Source organism: Lissotriton helveticus, chromosome 8 (assembly GCF_964261635.1).
Source record: "Lissotriton helveticus chromosome 8, aLisHel1.1, whole genome shotgun sequence".
Lineage (NCBI taxonomy): Eukaryota > Metazoa > Chordata > Amphibia > Caudata > Salamandridae > Lissotriton > Lissotriton helveticus.
In genome coordinates this window covers 50,372,552-50,390,132 of record NC_136069.1, presented here as the reverse complement: position 1 = coordinate 50,390,132, position 17,581 = coordinate 50,372,552, and the positions used below count along the sequence as shown (strand labels likewise).

Sequence of the window (17,581 nt, the reverse complement as noted above, 5' to 3'; positions counted from 1 at the left end):
TTCAGCAGTTAACTTGTGCAATGGGTAAATAGCGTTTTTGGGATCCGGGTTAGGTAACGTTTTTTTAACTCTGAATGGACTAGCACTATATTACCCAGACGTATGTGGCCTGAGTAGGTAAGCAATGTCATCTGACTACTGACATCTGTGTTCAAGGGGAAGTTGAAGGTAATGCAGACAAGAGTTTACTTTACAAAAAAGCATGAAATGGGAAACATTCATAGTCTAACCTGAAGGCAAGAAATGTGGAAGCAAGTTTAGAAGGAGGACAGAAAGCAAAGTCTATGTTAAATTGCTTGTGTTGTATATCAGTTCGAAAAAATTTGATGAATAGAGAAAAAAGTACTGAAGCAGATTTCAAGACCTATTTTGTTGAAAGCAAGGAACCTCTCAACTGTGCCGAAAACCGGGATTGAAACAGGGACCTTTAGATCTTCAGTCTAACGCTCTCCCAACTGAGATATTTCGGCCTGCTTCTAGCTGTGGTCTTCATACTTTGATTTGAACCATTCAACAAACTAGATGCATGACCTGGATATTTACCCTTATATGTTAGAGATATGTTTTAAGGAGTCCTGTATCATTCAGCAGTTAACTTGTGCAATGGGTAAATAGCATTTTTGGGATCCGGGTTAGGTAGCGTTTTTTTAACTCTGAATGGACGAGCACTATATTACCCAGACGTATGTGGCCTGAGTAGGTAAGCAACGTCATCTGACTACTGACATCTGTGTTCAAGGGGAAGTTGAAGGTAATGCAGACAAGAGTTTACATTACAAAAAAGCATGAAATGGGAAACATTCATAGTCTAACCTGAAGGCAAGAAATGTGGAAGCAAGTTTAGAAGGAGGACAGAAAGCAAAGTCTATGTTAAATTGCTTGTGTTGTATATCAGTTGGAAAAAATTTGATGAATAGATAAAAAAGTACTACAGCTGATTCCAAGACCTATTTTGTTAGAAGCAAGGAACCTCTCAACTGTGCCGAAACCCGGGTTTGAACCAGGGACCTTTAGATCTTCAGTCTAACGCTCTCCCAACTGAGCTATTTCGGCCTGCTGCTAGCTGTGGTCTTCATACTTTGATTTGAACCATTCAACAAACTAGATGCATGACCTGGATATTTACCCTTATATGTTAGAGATATGTTTTAAGGAGTCCTGTATCATTCAGCAGTTAACTTGTGCAATGAGTAAATAGCATTTTTGGGATCCGGGTTAGGTAGCGTTTTTTTAACTCTGAATGGACTAGTACTATATTACCCAGACGTATGTGGCCTGAGTAGGTAAGCAACGTCATCTGACTACTGACATCTGTGTTCAAGGGGAAGTTGAAGGTAATGCAGACAAGAGTTTACATTACAAAAAAGCATGAAATGGGAAACATTCATAGTCTAACCTGAAGGCAAGAAATGTGGAAGCAAGTTTAGAAGGAGGACACAAAGCAAAGTCTATGTTAAATTGCTTGTGTTTTATTTCAGTTGAAAGAAATTTGATGAATAGAGAAAAAAGTACTACAGCTGATTCCAAGACCTATTTTGTTAGAAGCAAGGAACCTCTCAACTGTGCCGAAACCCGGGATTGAACCAGGGACCTTTAGATCTTCAGTCTAACGCTCTCCCAACTGAGCTATTTCGGCCTGCTGCTAGCTGAGGTCTTCATACTTTGATTTGAACCATTCAACAAACTAGATGCATGACCTGGATATTTACCCTTGTATGTTAGAGATATGTTTTAAGGAGTCCTGTATCAGTCAGCAGTTAACTTGTGCAATGGGTAAATAGCGTTTTTGGGATCCGGGTTAGGTAGCGTTTTTTTAACTCTGAATGGACTAGCACTATATTACCCAGACGTATGTGGCCTGAGTAGGTAAGCAATGTCATCTGACTACTGACATCTGTGTTCAAGGGGAAGTTGAAGGTAATGCAGACAAGAGTTTACTTTACAAAAAAGCATGAAATGGGAAACATTCTTAGTCTAACCTGAAGGCAAGAAATGTGGAAGCAAGTTTAAAGGAGGACAGAAAGTAAAGTCTATGTTAAATTGCTTGTGTTGTATATCAGTTGGAAAAAAATGTTATGAATAGAGAAAAAAGTACTACAGCGGATTCCAAGACCTATTTTGTTAGAAGCATGGAACTTCTCAACTGTGCAGAAACCCGGGACCTTTAGATCTTCAGTCTAACGCTCTCCCAACTGAGCTATTTCGGCCTGCTGCTAGCTGAGGTATTCATACTTTGATTTGAACCATTCAACAAACTAGATGCATGACCTGGATATTTACCCTTATATGTTAGAGATATGTTTTAAGGAGTCCTGTATCATTCAGCAGTTAACTTGTGCAATGGGTAAATAGCGTTTTTGGGATCCGGGTTAGGTAACGTTTTTTTAACTCTGAATGGACTAGCACAATATTACCCAGACGTATGTGGCCTGAGTAGGTAAGCAATGTCATCTGACTACTGACATCTGTGTTCAAGGGGAAGTTGAAGGTAATGCAGACAAGAGTTTACTTTACAAAAAAGCATGAAATGGGAAACATTCATAGTCTAACCTGAAGGCAAGAAATGTGGAAGCAAGTTTAGAAGGAGGACAGAAAGCAAAGTCTATGTTAAATTGGTTGTGTTGTATATCAGTTCGAAAAAATTTGATGAATAGAGAAAAAAGTACTGCAGCAGATTTCAAGACCTATTTTGTTGAAAGCAAGGAACCTCTCAACTGTGCCGAAAACCGGGATTGAAACAGGGACCTTTAGATCTTCAGTCTAACGCTCTCCCAACTGAGATATTTCGGCCTGCTGCTAGCTGTGGTCTTCATAATTTGATTTGAACCATTCAACAAACTAGATGCATGACCTGGATATTTACCCTTATATGTTAGAGATATGTTTTAAGGAGTCCTGTATCATTCAGCAGTTAACTTGTGCAATGGGTAAATAGCATTTTTGGGATCCGGGTTAGGTAGCGTTTTTTTAACTCTGAATGGACTAGCACTATATTACCCAGACGTATGTGGCCTGAGTAGGTAAGCAACGTCATCTGACTACTGACATCTGTGTTCAAGGGGAAGTTGAAGGTAATGCAGACAAGAGTTTACATTACAAAAAAGCATGAAATGGGAAACATTCATAGTCTAACCTGAAGGCAAGAAATGTGGAAGCAAGTTTAGAAGGAGGACACAAAGCAAAGTCTATGTTAAATTGCTTGTGTTGTATATCAGTTGGAAAAAATTTGATGAATAGAGAAAAAAGTACTACAGCTGATTCCAAGACCGATTTTGTTAGAAGCAAGGAACCTCTCAACTGTGCCGAAACCCGGGATTGAACCAGGGACCTTTAGATCTTCAGTCTAACGCTCTCCCAACTGAGCTATTTCGGCCTGCTGCTAGCTGTGGTCTTCATATTTTGATTTGAACCATTCAACAAACTAGATGCATGACCTGGATATTTACCCTTATATGTTAGAGATATGTTTTAAGGAGTCCTGTATCATTCAGCAGTTAACTTGTGCAATGGGTAAATAGCGTTTTTGGGATCCGGGTTAGGTAACGTTTTTTTAACTCTGAATGGACTAGCACTATATTACCCAGACGTATGTGGCCTGAGTAGGTAAGCATTGTCATCTGACTACTGACATCTGTGTTCAAGGGGAAGTTGAAGGTAATGCAGACAAGAGTTTACTTTACAAAAAAGCATGAAATGGGAAACATTCATAGTCTAACCTGAAGGCAAGAAATGTGGAAGCAAGTTTAGAAGGAGGACAGAAAGCAAAGTCTATGTTAAATTGCTTGTGTTGTATATCAGTTGGATAAAATTTGATGAATAGAGAAAAAAGTACTGCAGCAGATTTCAAGACCTAATTTGTTGAAAGCAAGGAACCTCTCAACTGTGCCGAAAACCGGGATTGAAACAGGGACCTTTAGATCTTCAGTCTAAAGCTCTCCCAACTGAGCTATTTCGGCCGGCTGCTAGCTGTGGTCTTCATACTTTGATTTGAACCATTCAACAAACTAGATGCATGACCTGAATATTTACCCTTATATGTTAGAGATATGTTTTAAGGAGTCCTGTATCATTCAGCAGTTAACTTTTGCAATGGGTAAATAGCATTTTTGGGATCCGGGTTAGGTAGCGTTTTTTTAACTCTGAATGGACTAGCACTATATTACCCAGACGTATGTGGCCTGAGTAGGTAAGCAACGTCATCTGACTACTGACATCTGTGTTCAAGGGGAAGTTGAAGGTAATGCAGACAAGAGTTTACATTACAAAAAAGCATGAAATGGGAAACATTCATAGTCTAACCTGAAGGCAAGAAATGTGGAAGCAAGTTTAGAAGCAGGACACAAAGCAAAGTCTATGTTAAATTGCTTGTGTTGTATATCAGTTGGAAAGAATTTGATGAATAGAGAAAAAAGTACAACAGCTGATTCCAAGACCTATTTTGTTAGAAGCAAGTAACCTCTCAACTGTGCCGAAACCGGGGATTGAACCAGGGACCTTTAGATCTTCAGTCTAACGCTCTCCCAACTGAGCTATTTCGGCCTGCTGCTAGCTGTGGTCTTCATACTTTGATTTGAACCATTCAACAAACAAGATGCATGACCTGGATATTTACCCTTATATGTTAGAGATATGTTTTAAGGAGTCCTGTATCATTCAGCAGTTAACTTGTGCAATGGGTAAATAGCGTTTTTGGGATCCGGGTTAGGTAGCGTTTTTTTAACTCTGAATGGACTAGCACTATATTACCCAGACGTATTTGGCCTGAGTAGGTAAGCAATGTCATCTGACTACTGACATCTGTGTTCAAGGGGAAGTTGAAGGTAAGGCAGACAAGAGGTTACTTTACAAAAAAGCATGAAATGGGAAACATTCATAGTCTAACCTGAAGGCAAGAAATGTGGAAGCAAGTTTAGAATGAAGACAGAAAGCAAAGTCTATGTTAAATTACTTGTGTTGTATATCAGTTGGAAAAAATTTGATGAATAGAGAAAAAAGTACTGCAGCAGATTCCAAGACCTCTTTTGTCAGAAGCAAGGAACCTCTCAACTGTGCCGAAACCGGGGATTGAACCAGGGACCTTTCGATCTTCAGTCTTACGCTCTCCCAACTGAGCTATTTCGGCATGCTGCTATCTGTGGTCTTCATACTTTGATTTGAACCATTCAACAAACTAGATGCATGACCTGGATATTTACCCTTATATGTTAGAGATATGTTTTAAGGAGTCCTGTATCATTCAGCAGTTAACTTGTGCAATGGGTAAATAGCGTTTTTGGGATCCGGGTTAGGTAGCAGTTTTTTAACTCTGAATGGACTAGCACTATATTACCCAGACGTATGTGGCCTGAGTAGGTAAGCAACGTCATCTGACTACTGACATCTGTGTTCAAGGGGAAGTTGAAGGTAATGCAGACAAGAGTTTACATTACAAAAAAGCATGAAATGGGAAACATTCATAGTCTAACCTGAAGGCAAGAAATGTGGAAGCAAGGTTAGAAGGAGGACACAAAGCAAAGTCTATGTTAAATTGCTTGTGTTGTATATCAGTTAGAAAAAATTTGATGAATGGTGAAAAAAGTACTACAGCTGATTCCAAGACCTATTTTGTTAGAAGCAAGGAACCTCTCAACTGTGCCGAAACCCGGGATTGAACCAGGGACCTTTAGATCCTCAGTCTAACGCTCTCCCAACTGAGCTATTCCGGCCTGCTGCTAGCTGTGGTCTTCATACTTTGATTTGAACCATTCAACAAACTAGATGCATGACCTGGATGTTTACCCTTATATGTTAGAGATATGTTTTAAGGATTCCTGTATCATTCAGCAGTTAACTTGTGCAATGGGTAAATAGAGTTTTGGGATCCGGGTTAGGTAGCGTTTTTTTAACTCTGAATGGACTAGCACTATATTACCCAGACGTATGTGGCCTGAGTAGGTAAGCAATGTCATCTGACTACTGACATCTGTGTTCAAGGGGAAGTTGAAGGTAATGCAGACAAGAGTTTACTTTACAAAAAAGCATGAAATGGGAAACATTCATAGTCTAACCTGAAGGCAAGAAATGTGGAAGCAAGTTTAGAAGGAGGACAGAAAGCAAAGTCTATGTTAAATTGCTTGTGTTGTATATCAGTTCGAAGAAATTTGATGAATAGAGAAAAAAGTACTGCAGCAGATTTCAAGACCTATTTTGTTGAAAGCAAGGAACCGCTCAACTGTGCCGAAAACCGGGATTGAAACAGGGACCTTTAGATCTTCAGTCTAACGCTCTCCCAACTGAGATATTTCGGCCTGCTGCTAGCTGTGGTCTTCATACTTTGATTTGAACCATTCAACAAACTAGATGCATGACCTGGATATTTACCCTTATATGTTAGAGATATGTTTTAAGGAGTCCTGTATCATTCAGCAGTTAACTTGTGCAATGGGTAAATAGCATTTTTGGGATCCGGGTTAGGTAGCGTTTTTTTAACTCTGAATGGACTAGCACTATATTACCCAGACGTATGTGGCCTGAGTAGGTAAGCAACGTCATCTGACTACTGACATCTGTGTTCAAGGGGAAGTTGAAGGTAATGCAGACAAGAGTTTACATTACAAAAAAGCATGAAATGGGAAACATTCATAGTCTAACCTGAAGGCAAGAAATGTGGAAGCAAGTTTAGAAGGAGGACAGAAAGCAAAGTCTATGTTAAATTGCTTGTGTTGTATATCAGTTGGAAAAAATTTGATGAATAGATAAAAAAGTACTACAGCTGATTCCAAGACCTTTTTTGTTAGAAGCAAGGAACCTCTCAACTGTGCCGAAACCCGGGATTGAACCAGGGACCTTTAGATCTTCAGTCTAACGCTCTCCCAACTGAGCTATTTCGGCCTGCTGCTAGCTGTGGTCTTCATACTTTGATTTGAACCATTCAACAAACCAGATGCATGACCTGGATATTTACCCTTATATGTTAGAGATATGTTTTAAGGAGTCCTGTATCATTCAGCAGTTAACTTGTGCAATGAGTAAACAGCATTTTTGGGATCCGGGTTAGGTAGCGTTTTTTTAACTCTGAATGGACTAGTACTATATTACCCAGACGTATGTGGCCTGAGTAGGTAAGCAAAGTCATCTGACTACTGACATCTGTGTTCAAGGGGAAGTTGAAGGTAATGCAGACAAGAGTTTACATTACAAAAAAGCATGAAATGGGAAACATTCATAGTCTAACCTGAAGGCAAGAAATGTGGAAGCAAGTTTAGAAGGAAGACAGAAAGCAAAGTCTATGTTAAATTGCTTGTGTTTTATTTCAGTCGAAAGAAATTTGATGAATAGAGAAAAAAGTACTACAGCTGATTCCAAGATCTATTTTGTTAGAAGCAAGGAACCTCTCAACTGTGCCGAAACCCGGGATTGAACCAGGGACCTTTAGATCTTCAGTCTAACGCTCTCCCAACTGAGCTATTTCGGCCTGCTGCTAGCTGAGGTCTTCATACTTTGAATTGAACCATTCAACAAACTAGATGCATGACCTGGATATTTACCCTTATATGTTAGAGATATGTTTTAAGGAGTACTGTATCAGTCAGCAGTTAACTTGTGCAATGGGTAAATAGCGTTTTTGGGATCCGGGTTAGGTAGCGTTTTTTTAACTCTGAATGGACTAGCACTATATTACCCAGACGTATGTGGCCTGAGTAGGTAAGCAATGTCATCTGACTACTGACATCTGTGTTCAAGGGGAAGTTGAAGGTAATGCAGACAAGAGTTTACTTTACAAAAAAGCATGAAATGGGAAACATTCATAGTCTAATCTGAAGGCAAGAAATGTGGAAGCAAGTTTAGAAGGAGGACAGAAAGCAAAGTCTATGTTAAATTGCTTGTGTTGTATATCAGTTCGATAAAATTTGATGAATAGAGAAAAAAGTACTGCAGCAGATTTCAAGACCTAATTTGTTGAAAGCAAGGAAGGAGTAGTTTCTGTCCTGTAACTCCAGTTCTGTAGTAGGGGTATCTCTGTTATAGTCATAATCTAGTGAATAGTCCCGCCCATGTGCGTGGACCCCGGAGCAATCAAAAATAATCTCTTACAGTGTCAAAAAATGCAGAAAATGCATAGACACTTAAGAGAGAATTTAAAGACAGATAATGCAGCCAAAAGGCTACACTGTCCAGTACTTCAACTAGAAATTCCCACCATAAAATCCACAAAACAGCAAAGCCTGTACAGATTTCCCTTGCTTAACAGCAAAATCCCTCAGGAATGATAGAGAGAAGAACCTGGACAGACAAGCCCCATAGGCTGCCATTATGTGGCTTAATTAGGATACTGTGCCTTTAAGAGAACCTTCCAGAACCTTCTCTCAGTATCCCAGAATGCATAGCAGGTCCAACTTAGCCTCAGTTCTTTTCGAGGGCGTAGGAAACGCCAGACCTGTAGCATTATGATCATGAACAACACTCCACCGGGGAGGCGGGAGGGCGCTTATGACTATAACAGAGATACCCCTACTACAGAACTGGAGTTACAGGACAGAAACTACTCCTTCTGTAGTAGGGGATCTCTGTGTATAGTCATAATCTAGTGAATAGAATGGCAAGCCCATCCCCACACCAAGCGGCGGTGGAGAATAAAATAACGCCACTACTGTGCGAACAGATTCCGCAGCGAAGCCTGCCCAACCTGAGCGTCTGCCCTGGCATCAGTGTCCAGGCAGTAATGCTTAGCAAAGGTATGGACCGACTTCCAAGTGGCCGCCTTGCAGATCTCTGCAATGGGAACATTACGGAGCATAGCTGTCGTAGCAGCTTTGCCCCTGGTGGAATGAGCCTTAGGCTTACCTCCTAAGGTCTTATTAGCTTTGTAGTAACACAACTGTATGCAGGACACAATCCACCTCGAGATGGACTGTTTAGAGGTAGCAAGACCTGTCCTGACTGAGCCATAATTGACGAACAATTGGTCTGACCTACGAATATCTTTAGTCTTATCAAGATAAAACTTCAGCACCCTCCGCACATCCAGGGAATGTAAAGACCTTTCCGCCGGAGATGAAGGATTCTGAAAGAACGTAGGCAAAGTGATAGTCTGATTGATATGAAAATCAGAAACAACCTTGGGAAGAAACTTAGGGTGAGTACGCATAACAACTTTAGCATTATGAAATACAGTATAAGGTTCTTGGCAACACAATGCCTGAATCTCACTCACCCTGCGGGCCGATGTAATGGCCACGAGGAACGCCGCCTTCCAGGACAGGTGCTGCAACGAAGCCTTATGAATGGGTTCAAAAGGCTCCTTCATCAATCTGGACAGCACCACATTCAAGTCCCATGAAGGCGAAGGAAGCCTGACAGGAGGGAACACTTTCTTCAAGCCTTCCAAAAAATCTTTGATCACAGGGATCTGGAAAAAGGAAGTCTGTGAAGGGCCTTTCCTGTAGGCAGTCAAAGCAGCCAGATGAACCTTAATGGAATGGACATTAAGGCCCGACTGCGCCAGATGAAGCAGATATGGAAGGATGACATCTTCCTTGCATGACGTAGGGTCATAGTTCTTAGACTTGCACCAGATGCAAAACCTCTTCCACTTGTAAGCATAGGAAGTCCTAGTGGAAGGTCGCTTAGCCTCCTTCAGTATGCCCATACAATCCTCTGGGAGATTCAGATGGCCATATTGCACTATTTCAGGAGCCATGCCGCCAAACTCAAAGACGAGAGGTTGGGGTGCACCATCCGCCCCCCGAACTTCGTGAGAAGGTCCGGCCTGCACGGCAGCTTCATGTGAGGAAGGAGAGATCGGTGAAGCAGGTCCGTGAACCACCACTGTCTGGGCCATTCCGGGGCAATCAGAATCATTCTCGCCCTGGATTGAGACAGCTTGATGAGAACCGCCGGAATCAGGGGAATTGGTGGAAAAGCGTACAGAAAGCTGTTCGACCAGTCGATCCATAACGCGTTCCCCAGCGTCCCTGGCTGGTAGTACCTGGAGGCGAAGCCTCGGCATTTGCTGTTTTCGGCGGTGGCAAACAGATCTACGTCTGGAGTTCCCCACCTTGCGAAGACTTCTCCTAGTACTTCGTCGTTTATGACCCATTCGTGGTTTTCCTGCACGATTCTGCTCAGCTCGTCTGCCTGAACATTCTGCACACCTGGCAGATGGGTGGCCGTTATCGACAGTCCTCGAGCCAGAAGCCAGTGCCAGATCGCCTGCGCCTCCTGCGACAGAGTGCGCGATCTCGAGCCCCCCTGCTTGTTGAGGTAATACATCGTAGTCGTGTTGTCCGTCTGAACAAGCAGAGAGTTGGTCTGAAAGGACGGATGAAAGGCCTTCAGTGCCAAGTGAACAGCTCTCAGTTCCAGGAAATTGATGTGGTACGTGGACTCCGTCGGGGACCACGTCCCTTGAATTTGCAGATCTCCGGAATGCGCCCCCCAACCTAGGAGAGACGCATCCGTCACGATGGTCTGTGTGGGAATGTCCTTGTGGAAGGGAACGCCTCTGAGGAGATTCTCCTTCGAGCACCACCACTTCAGAGACTGAAGAGCATGTAGAGACAGTCGTATCCTGTCGTCCCAAGAACCTCTCCTCTGGTCCCACTGATCCTCCAAGCACTCCTGCAGAGGACGCATCTGTAGCCGTGCGTGAGGAGTGAGAAAAATGCAAGAGGCCATCGATCCCAGTAGAGAAGACACGGTCCTCACCGTCGTAGACGGAGTTTTCATGAGAGCCTGAGCCTTCCGAACGAGTGATAAACGTCGCTCTTCCGAAGGAGACACGCTTGCTGACAGCGTATTGATGGAGGCCCCCAAGTACTGGATGCACTGCACCGGAATCGGGACCGACTTGGACATGTTGATGTGCAACCCCAGCCTGTTCAAGAGAACGCACGTCTTCTGGAAGTGTGCTCGAGCTTCCGAGAAGGAGGAGGCTTTGATCAACCAATCGTCCAGGTACGGGTAGACAAACACCTTGTTCTTCCTCAGGTGTGCCGCTACCACTGCCATACATTTTGAGAATGTCCTGGGTGCAGACTTCAGTCCGAAGGGTAGCACCGTGTACTGATAGTGATTGGTGCCGACTTGAAAGCGCAGAAATTTTCTGTGTTTGCATGCAATGGGCACGTGGAAGTATGCGTCCTGTAGATCTATGGCACACATCCAGTCTCCCCGTTGCAGCTGAGGGTAGATCTGATGCAACGACAGCATGCGAAACTTTTCTCTGCGAATCCACTTGTTTGCCTGCCGCAAATCCAGAATGGGCCTGAACTCGTTTTTGTCCTTCTTGCGGACAAGAAAGAACCGAGAGTACAGACCTCTTCCTCTTTGAGACAGAGGTACGTCTTCGATCGCCCTTTTCCTTAGCAGAACGTCCGCCTCCGTCTGAAGCTCGCGCAGTTGATACTGCGAGCTGACGGGAGGAATCGATGGAGGAGGGCTGGTGAAACGTAGACTGTATCCATTGCAAACAATATTCAGCACCCACTTGTCCTGAGTAATTTTTCTCCACTCTGCCAGAAAAAATTGAACGCTTCCCCCCACCGGAGCGGGTAACGGACGAGGGGGAAGTAACAGCTCAGGGACGGGACCCGGCCGGGCCCTTGGTCGCGGTAGAGGACTGTTGACGACCTCTACCACCCTGTCGCTTCTGGAAGGGCTGCCTGTACTGCTGCTGCTGCTGCCGCTGTTGATGTTGACCAGCAGACTGCCCCCTTCCACGACCCTGCGCCCCAAACCGACGCTGGTACTGTCGGAAGGGTTTCTTTTCCTTGGGCTTTTCCAGGCCCACTGCCGTCAGGGTCTCCGCTTCGGCCTTCATCCTGGCCATCTCATCATCCGCGTGCTTCCCGAAGAGGGTATCTCCGGAAAACGGGAGATTCGCCACGCGTTGCTGTGCCTCCGGTTTCAACGATGTCAACCTGAGCCAAGCATGGCGTCTCTGGTGAATCCCGTGGCAATATCCGTGCGCGGACAGCAACGATATGTCTGCTGCAGCGCCGATGGCCTGATTAGAGACCAACATCCCCTCCTTGACGATCTCCACAAAGTCCTCCTTGCGGTCTCGAGGGACGAGGTCTGCGAACTGCTCCATCGAGTCCCAAAGGGACCGGTCGTAACGTCCCAGCAAAGCCGAGTCACTGGCTGCCTTCATGGACGAGGCGGATGTCCCACACGCCTTGCGACCAGCAGAATCGATCCACCGGCTCTCCTTGTCCGGAGGCACCGTGGACGCAGGGGAGGTGGAATGAAGCTTCCGAGCAGCAGTCACGATGACTGAATCCGGTACCGGGTCTTTCCTCAAGAAGGCTGGGTCTGAGTCCGGAGCCCTGTACTTTTTCAGTATCCTGGAAGGGACAGATCTCACCGTCGCCGGCGTCAGGAATAGCTGTTCGGCGGGCTCAAGGAGCCCCGGCACCAGAGGTAACAGGGGGCGAGACAAGTGCCTCTTGTGTAAAGTCTCAAAGATTACCGAGGTAGAAGCCGTAGGCGCTTCAACCTCAATGCCCAACTTCGCCGCACCACGCAGGAGAACCTCCTGAAATGTGCTAATATCGTCTATCGGAGACACCCTAGTCTCCGGCGAATCGGACAGCGTGGGCGAGTAGGAACGGGTCCCAGAAGGAGAACGTGACCTGGACCGACGTCTCTTGTGATGATGCCTGGATCGTGATGAAGATCCGCGGCCACTCCTCGATCTGTCCCGTCTCCCCGAGCGAGACCTCGACCTCTTGGGCCTCGGACGCTCCTTCGGCCTCCCAGGGTCAGGAGCTCCAGGCTTCCTAGGAGTCTTCTTCGGAGGCGTCGGGAACTTAGGCATCGACACCTCCCTCGGTGGGATCGGGGGTGGAGGGGCAACCGGACGCGGGTCCCGCGGAGCCGGCTTCGGAGGCGGGGTAGGGGCCTTCGGAGGAGGACCCTTCGGCACAGCAGGCCGCGGAGGAGGCGTAGACGGCTTCATCGGAGTATCCACCCCGGAATGCGCCGGTCCCGGCGAGCCATCACCTCTACCAGAGAGTGGGGAGCCCCCCACAGTCCTGGGCCTGTCCTTAGGACCTACAGACGCTGAAGACCGGTGTCCAGACGACGACCGATGTCCCCTCGACGTCGAACGGTCCTTCGGCGTCGACCGAATCACACTCCTCGACGTCGAACCGTGTCTTCGTCTCGACGTCGACCCCGACCAGATCGACGAGCCACGAAACCTCGACGACGGGCGATGGTGCCTCGACGGCGACCTCGACCTCTTCGCCGGTCTCGACGTCGACTTCCTGGATCGCTTCGACGGCGACCCTTTGGATCTCCTTGACGTCGACCTCTCCGACCTTCTCGACGTCGATCTTCTCGACCGTCTCGACGTCGGCCTTTTGGAATGCTTCGACGTCGACCTCTTCGGCGCCGGAGATGCCTTTTGTCTCGACGGCGACCTTGACGACGAGGATCCCCTCGACGACGATGTCCTCGACGGCGAACGGCGGTGTCGCCTCGACGGCGAGCGCCGACGCCGGGCCCTCCGATGTCGATCACTCGACGCCGACAGCGACGACGAGGATATCGACACCGGCTTCGACGGCGGCCGGAACACGTTCCTCGACGTCGACGGGCGACGTTTTCTCGACCCAGAGCCCTGGGGAGACCTGGAACTGGCCGTTGACCGTCCCCTCGACGTCGTGGTCAGCGCAACTGACCCAGACGGAGACCTTGGGCGCGGGCTGGTCTTCCTGCCCCTGGGGAGCCCCCCAGAGGCCTCAGCATGGGTAGAAGGAGCCCCTCCTGACCCACCTCGTGCCTTCAGCTTCCTCTCCTCAAGCCCCTGAAGCCTGATCTTCTTCCTCTCCTTCAGGGTCCTTCCAGAGAAGCTTCTGCAGATCCTACACTCCTCAGGGATGTGGGAAGAGGGAAGGCAGAGAATACAGACCTCATGGGAGTCTGTCTTGGCCTTCTTTCTTGAGCACTCAGGGCACTTGTCGAATAATGCAGGCATTATTGGACAAAAAAGAGTGCAGAAACACAGAAAGAAAGTCACCAGAGTACTTTAAAAGTACCAAAAATCGAAATCAGTGTAAAACACCAACAAAAACCCTTGAAAGGGAGAGCTCAATGCTCCAGGGTCCTGCTTGCAGGAGCCGGAAAAAAGAACTGAGGCTAAGTTGGACCTGCTATGCATTCTGGGATACTGAGAGAAGGTTCTGGAAGGTTCTCTTAAAGGCACAGTATCCTAATTAAGCCACATAATGGCAGCCTATGGGGCTTGTCTGTCCAGGTTCTTCTCTCTATCATTCCTGAGGGATTTTGCTGTTAAGCAAGGGAAATCTGTACAGGCTTTGCTGTTTTGTGGATTTTATGGTGGGAATTTCTAGTTGAAGTACTGGACAGTGTAGCCTTTTGGCTGCATTATCTGTCTTTAAATTCTCTCTTAAGTGTCTATGCATTTTCTGCATTTTTTGACACTGTAAGAGATTATTTTTGATTGCTCCGGGGTCCACGCACATGGGCGGGACTATTCACTAGATTATGACTATACACAGAGATCCCCTACTACAGAACCTCTCAACTGTGCCGAAAACCGGGATTGAAACAGGGACCTTTAGATCTTCAGTCTAAAGCTCTCCCAACTGAGCTATTTCGGCCTGCTGCTAGCTGTGGTCTTCATACTTTGATTTGAACCATTCAACAAACTAGATGCATGACCTGGATATTTACCCTTATATGTTAGAGATATGTTTTAAGGAGTCCTGTATCATTCAGCAGTTAACTTTTGCAATGGGTAAATAGCATTTTTGGGATCCGGGTTAGGTAGCGTTTTTTTAACTCTGAATGGACTAGCACTATATTACCCAGACGTATGTGGCCTGAGTAGGTAAGCAACGTCATCTGACTACTGACATCTGTGTTCAAGGGGAAGTTGAAGGTAATGCAGACAAGAGTTTACTTTACAAAAAAGCATGAAATGGGAAACATTCATAGTCTAACCTGAAGGCAAGAAATGTGGAAGCAAGTTTAAAGGAGGACAGAAAGTAAAGTCTATGTTAAATTGCTTGTGTTGTATATCAGTTGGAAAAAAATGTTATGAATAGAGAAAAAAGTACTACAGCTGATTCCAAGACCTATTTTGTTAGAAGCATGGAACTTCTCAACTGTGCAGAAACCCGGGATTGCAGCAGGGACCTTTAGATCTTCAGTCTAACGCTCTCCCAACTGAGCTAGTTCGGCCTGCTGCTAGCTGAGGTCTTCATACTTTGATTTGAACCATTCAACAAACTAGATGCATGACCTGGATATTTACCCTTATATGTTAGAGATATGTTTTAAGGAGTCCTGTATCATTCAGCAGTTAACTTGTGAAATGGGTAAATAGCGTTTTTGGGATCCGAGTTAGGTAGCGTTTTTTTAACTCTGAATGGACTAGCACTATATTACCCAGACGTATTTGGCCTGAGTAGGTAAGCAATGTCATCTGACTACTGACATCTGTGTTCAAGGGGAAGTTGAAGGTAAGGCAGACAAGAGTTTACTTTACAAAAAAGCATGAAATGGGAAACATTCATAGTCTAACCTGAAGGCAAGAAATGTGGAAGCAAGTTTAGAAGGAGGACAGAAAGCAAAGTCTATGTTAAATTGCTTGTGTTGTATATCAGTTCGAAAAAATTTGATGAATAGAGAAAAAAGTACTGCAGCAGATTTCAAGACCTATTTTGTTGAAAGCAAGGAACCTCTCAACTGTGCCGAAAACCGGGATTGAAACAGGGACCTTTAGATCTTCAGTCTAACGCTCTCCCAACTGAGATATTTCGGCCTGCTGCTAGCTGTGGTCTTCATACTTTGATTTGAACCATTCAACAAACTTTGATGCATGACCTGGATATTTACCCTTATATGTTAGAGATATGTTTTAAGGAGTCCTGTATCATTCAGCAGTTAACTTGTGCAATGGGTAAATAGCATTTTTGGGATCCGGGTTAGGTAGCGTTTTTTTAACTCTGAATGGACTAGCACTATATTACCCAGACGTATGTGGCCTGAGTAGGTAAGCAACGACATCTGACTACTGACATCTGTGTTCAAGGGGAAGTTGAAGGTAATGCAGACAAGAGTTTACATTACAAAAAAGCATGAAATGGGAAACATTCATAGTCTAACCTGAAGGCAAGAAATGTGGAAGCAAGTTTAGAAGGAGGACAGAAAGCAAAGTCTATGTTAAATTGCTTGTGTTGTATATCAGTTGGAAAGAATTTGATGAATAGAGAAAAAAGTAGTACAGCTGATTCCAAGACCTATTTTGTTAGACGCAAGGAACCTCTCAACTGTGCCGAAACCCGGGATTGAACCAGGGACCTTTAGATCTTCAGTCTAACGCTCTCCCAACTGAGCTATTTCGGCCTGCTGCTAGCTGTGGTCTTCATACTTTGATTTGAACCATTCAACAAACTAGATGCATGACCTGGATATTTACCCTTATATGTTAGAGATATGTTTTAAGGAGTCCTGTATCATTCAGCAGTTAACTTGTGCAATGGGTAAATAGCGTTTTTGGGATCCTAGTTAGGTAGCGTTTTTTTAACTCTGAATGGACTAGCACTATATTACCCAGACGTATTTGGCCTGAGTAGGTAAGCAATGTCATCTGACTACTGACATCTGTGTTCAAGGGGAAGTTGAAGGTAAGGCAGACAAGAGGTTACTTTACAAAAAAGCATGAAATGGGAAACATTCATAGTCTAACCTGAAGGCAAGAAATGTGGAAGCAAGTTTAGAATGAGGACAGAAAGCAAAGTCTATGTTAAATTGCTTGTGTTGTATATCAGTTGGAAAAAATTTGATGAATAGAGAAAAAAGTACTGCAGCAGATTTCAAGACCTATTTTGTTGAAAGCAAGGAACCTCTCAACTGTGCCGAAAACCGGGATTGAAACAGGGACCTTTAGATCTTCAGTCTAACGCTCTCCCAACTGAGCTATTTCGGCCTGCTGCTAGCTCTGGTCTTCATACTTTGATTTGAACCATTCAACAAACTAGATGCATGACCTGGATATTTACCCTTATATGTTAGAGATATGTTTTAAGGAGTCCTGTATCATTCAGCAGTTAACTTGTGCAATGGGTAAATAGCGTTTTTGGGATCCGGGTTAGGTAGCGTTTTTTTAACTCTGAATGGACTAGCACTATATTACCCAGACGTATTTGGCCTGAGTAGGTAAGCAATGTCATCTGACTACTGACATCTGTGTTCAAGGGGAAGTTGAAGGTAAGGCAGACAAGAGGTTACTTTACAAAAAAGCATGAAATGGGAAACATTCATAGTCTAACCTGAAGGCAAGAAATGTGGAAGCAAGTTTAGAAGGAGGACACAAAGCAAAGTCTATGTTAAATTGCTTGTGTTGTATATCAGTTGGAAAGAATTTGATGAATAGAGAAAAAAGTACTACAGCTGATTCCAAGACCTATTTTGTTAGAAGCAAGGAACCTCTCAACTGTGCCGACACCCGGGATTGAACCAGAGACCTTTAGCTCTTCAGTCTAACGCTCTCCCAACTGAGCTATTTCGGCCTGCCGCTAGCTGAGGTCTTCATACTTTGATTTGAACCATTCAACAAACTAGATGC

At 44.9% G+C, this 17,581-nt stretch overlaps 8 non-coding genes across 8 annotated transcripts; all 8 read right to left on the bottom strand.

The window, feature by feature from the left end:
- Window positions 1-980: 980 nt before the first annotated feature.
- TRNAF-GAA (transfer RNA phenylalanine (anticodon GAA)) lies at window positions 981-1,053 on the bottom strand. The gene has a single exon. It is a non-coding gene; the product is annotated as a tRNA-Phe (tRNA).
- Window positions 1,054-1,563: 510 nt separating this feature from the next.
- Window positions 1,564-1,636, bottom strand: TRNAF-GAA (transfer RNA phenylalanine (anticodon GAA)). The gene has a single exon. It is a non-coding gene; the product is annotated as a tRNA-Phe (tRNA).
- Window positions 1,637-3,300: 1,664 nt separating this feature from the next.
- On the bottom strand, window positions 3,301-3,373 carry TRNAF-GAA (transfer RNA phenylalanine (anticodon GAA)). The gene has a single exon. It is a non-coding gene; the product is annotated as a tRNA-Phe (tRNA).
- Window positions 3,374-4,466: 1,093 nt separating this feature from the next.
- On the bottom strand, window positions 4,467-4,539 carry TRNAF-GAA (transfer RNA phenylalanine (anticodon GAA)). The gene has a single exon. It is a non-coding gene; the product is annotated as a tRNA-Phe (tRNA).
- Window positions 4,540-5,632: 1,093 nt separating this feature from the next.
- On the bottom strand, window positions 5,633-5,705 carry TRNAL-GAG (transfer RNA leucine (anticodon GAG)). The gene has a single exon. It is a non-coding gene; the product is annotated as a tRNA-Leu (tRNA).
- A 1,092-nt stretch (window positions 5,706-6,797) lies between these two features.
- TRNAF-GAA (transfer RNA phenylalanine (anticodon GAA)) lies at window positions 6,798-6,870 on the bottom strand. Its single transcript has one exon. It is a non-coding gene; the product is annotated as a tRNA-Phe (tRNA).
- A 510-nt stretch (window positions 6,871-7,380) lies between these two features.
- Window positions 7,381-7,453, bottom strand: TRNAF-GAA (transfer RNA phenylalanine (anticodon GAA)). The gene has a single exon. It is a non-coding gene; the product is annotated as a tRNA-Phe (tRNA).
- Window positions 7,454-16,286: 8,833 nt separating this feature from the next.
- TRNAF-GAA (transfer RNA phenylalanine (anticodon GAA)) lies at window positions 16,287-16,359 on the bottom strand. The gene has a single exon. It is a non-coding gene; the product is annotated as a tRNA-Phe (tRNA).
- Window positions 16,360-17,581: the final 1,222 nt, after the last annotated feature.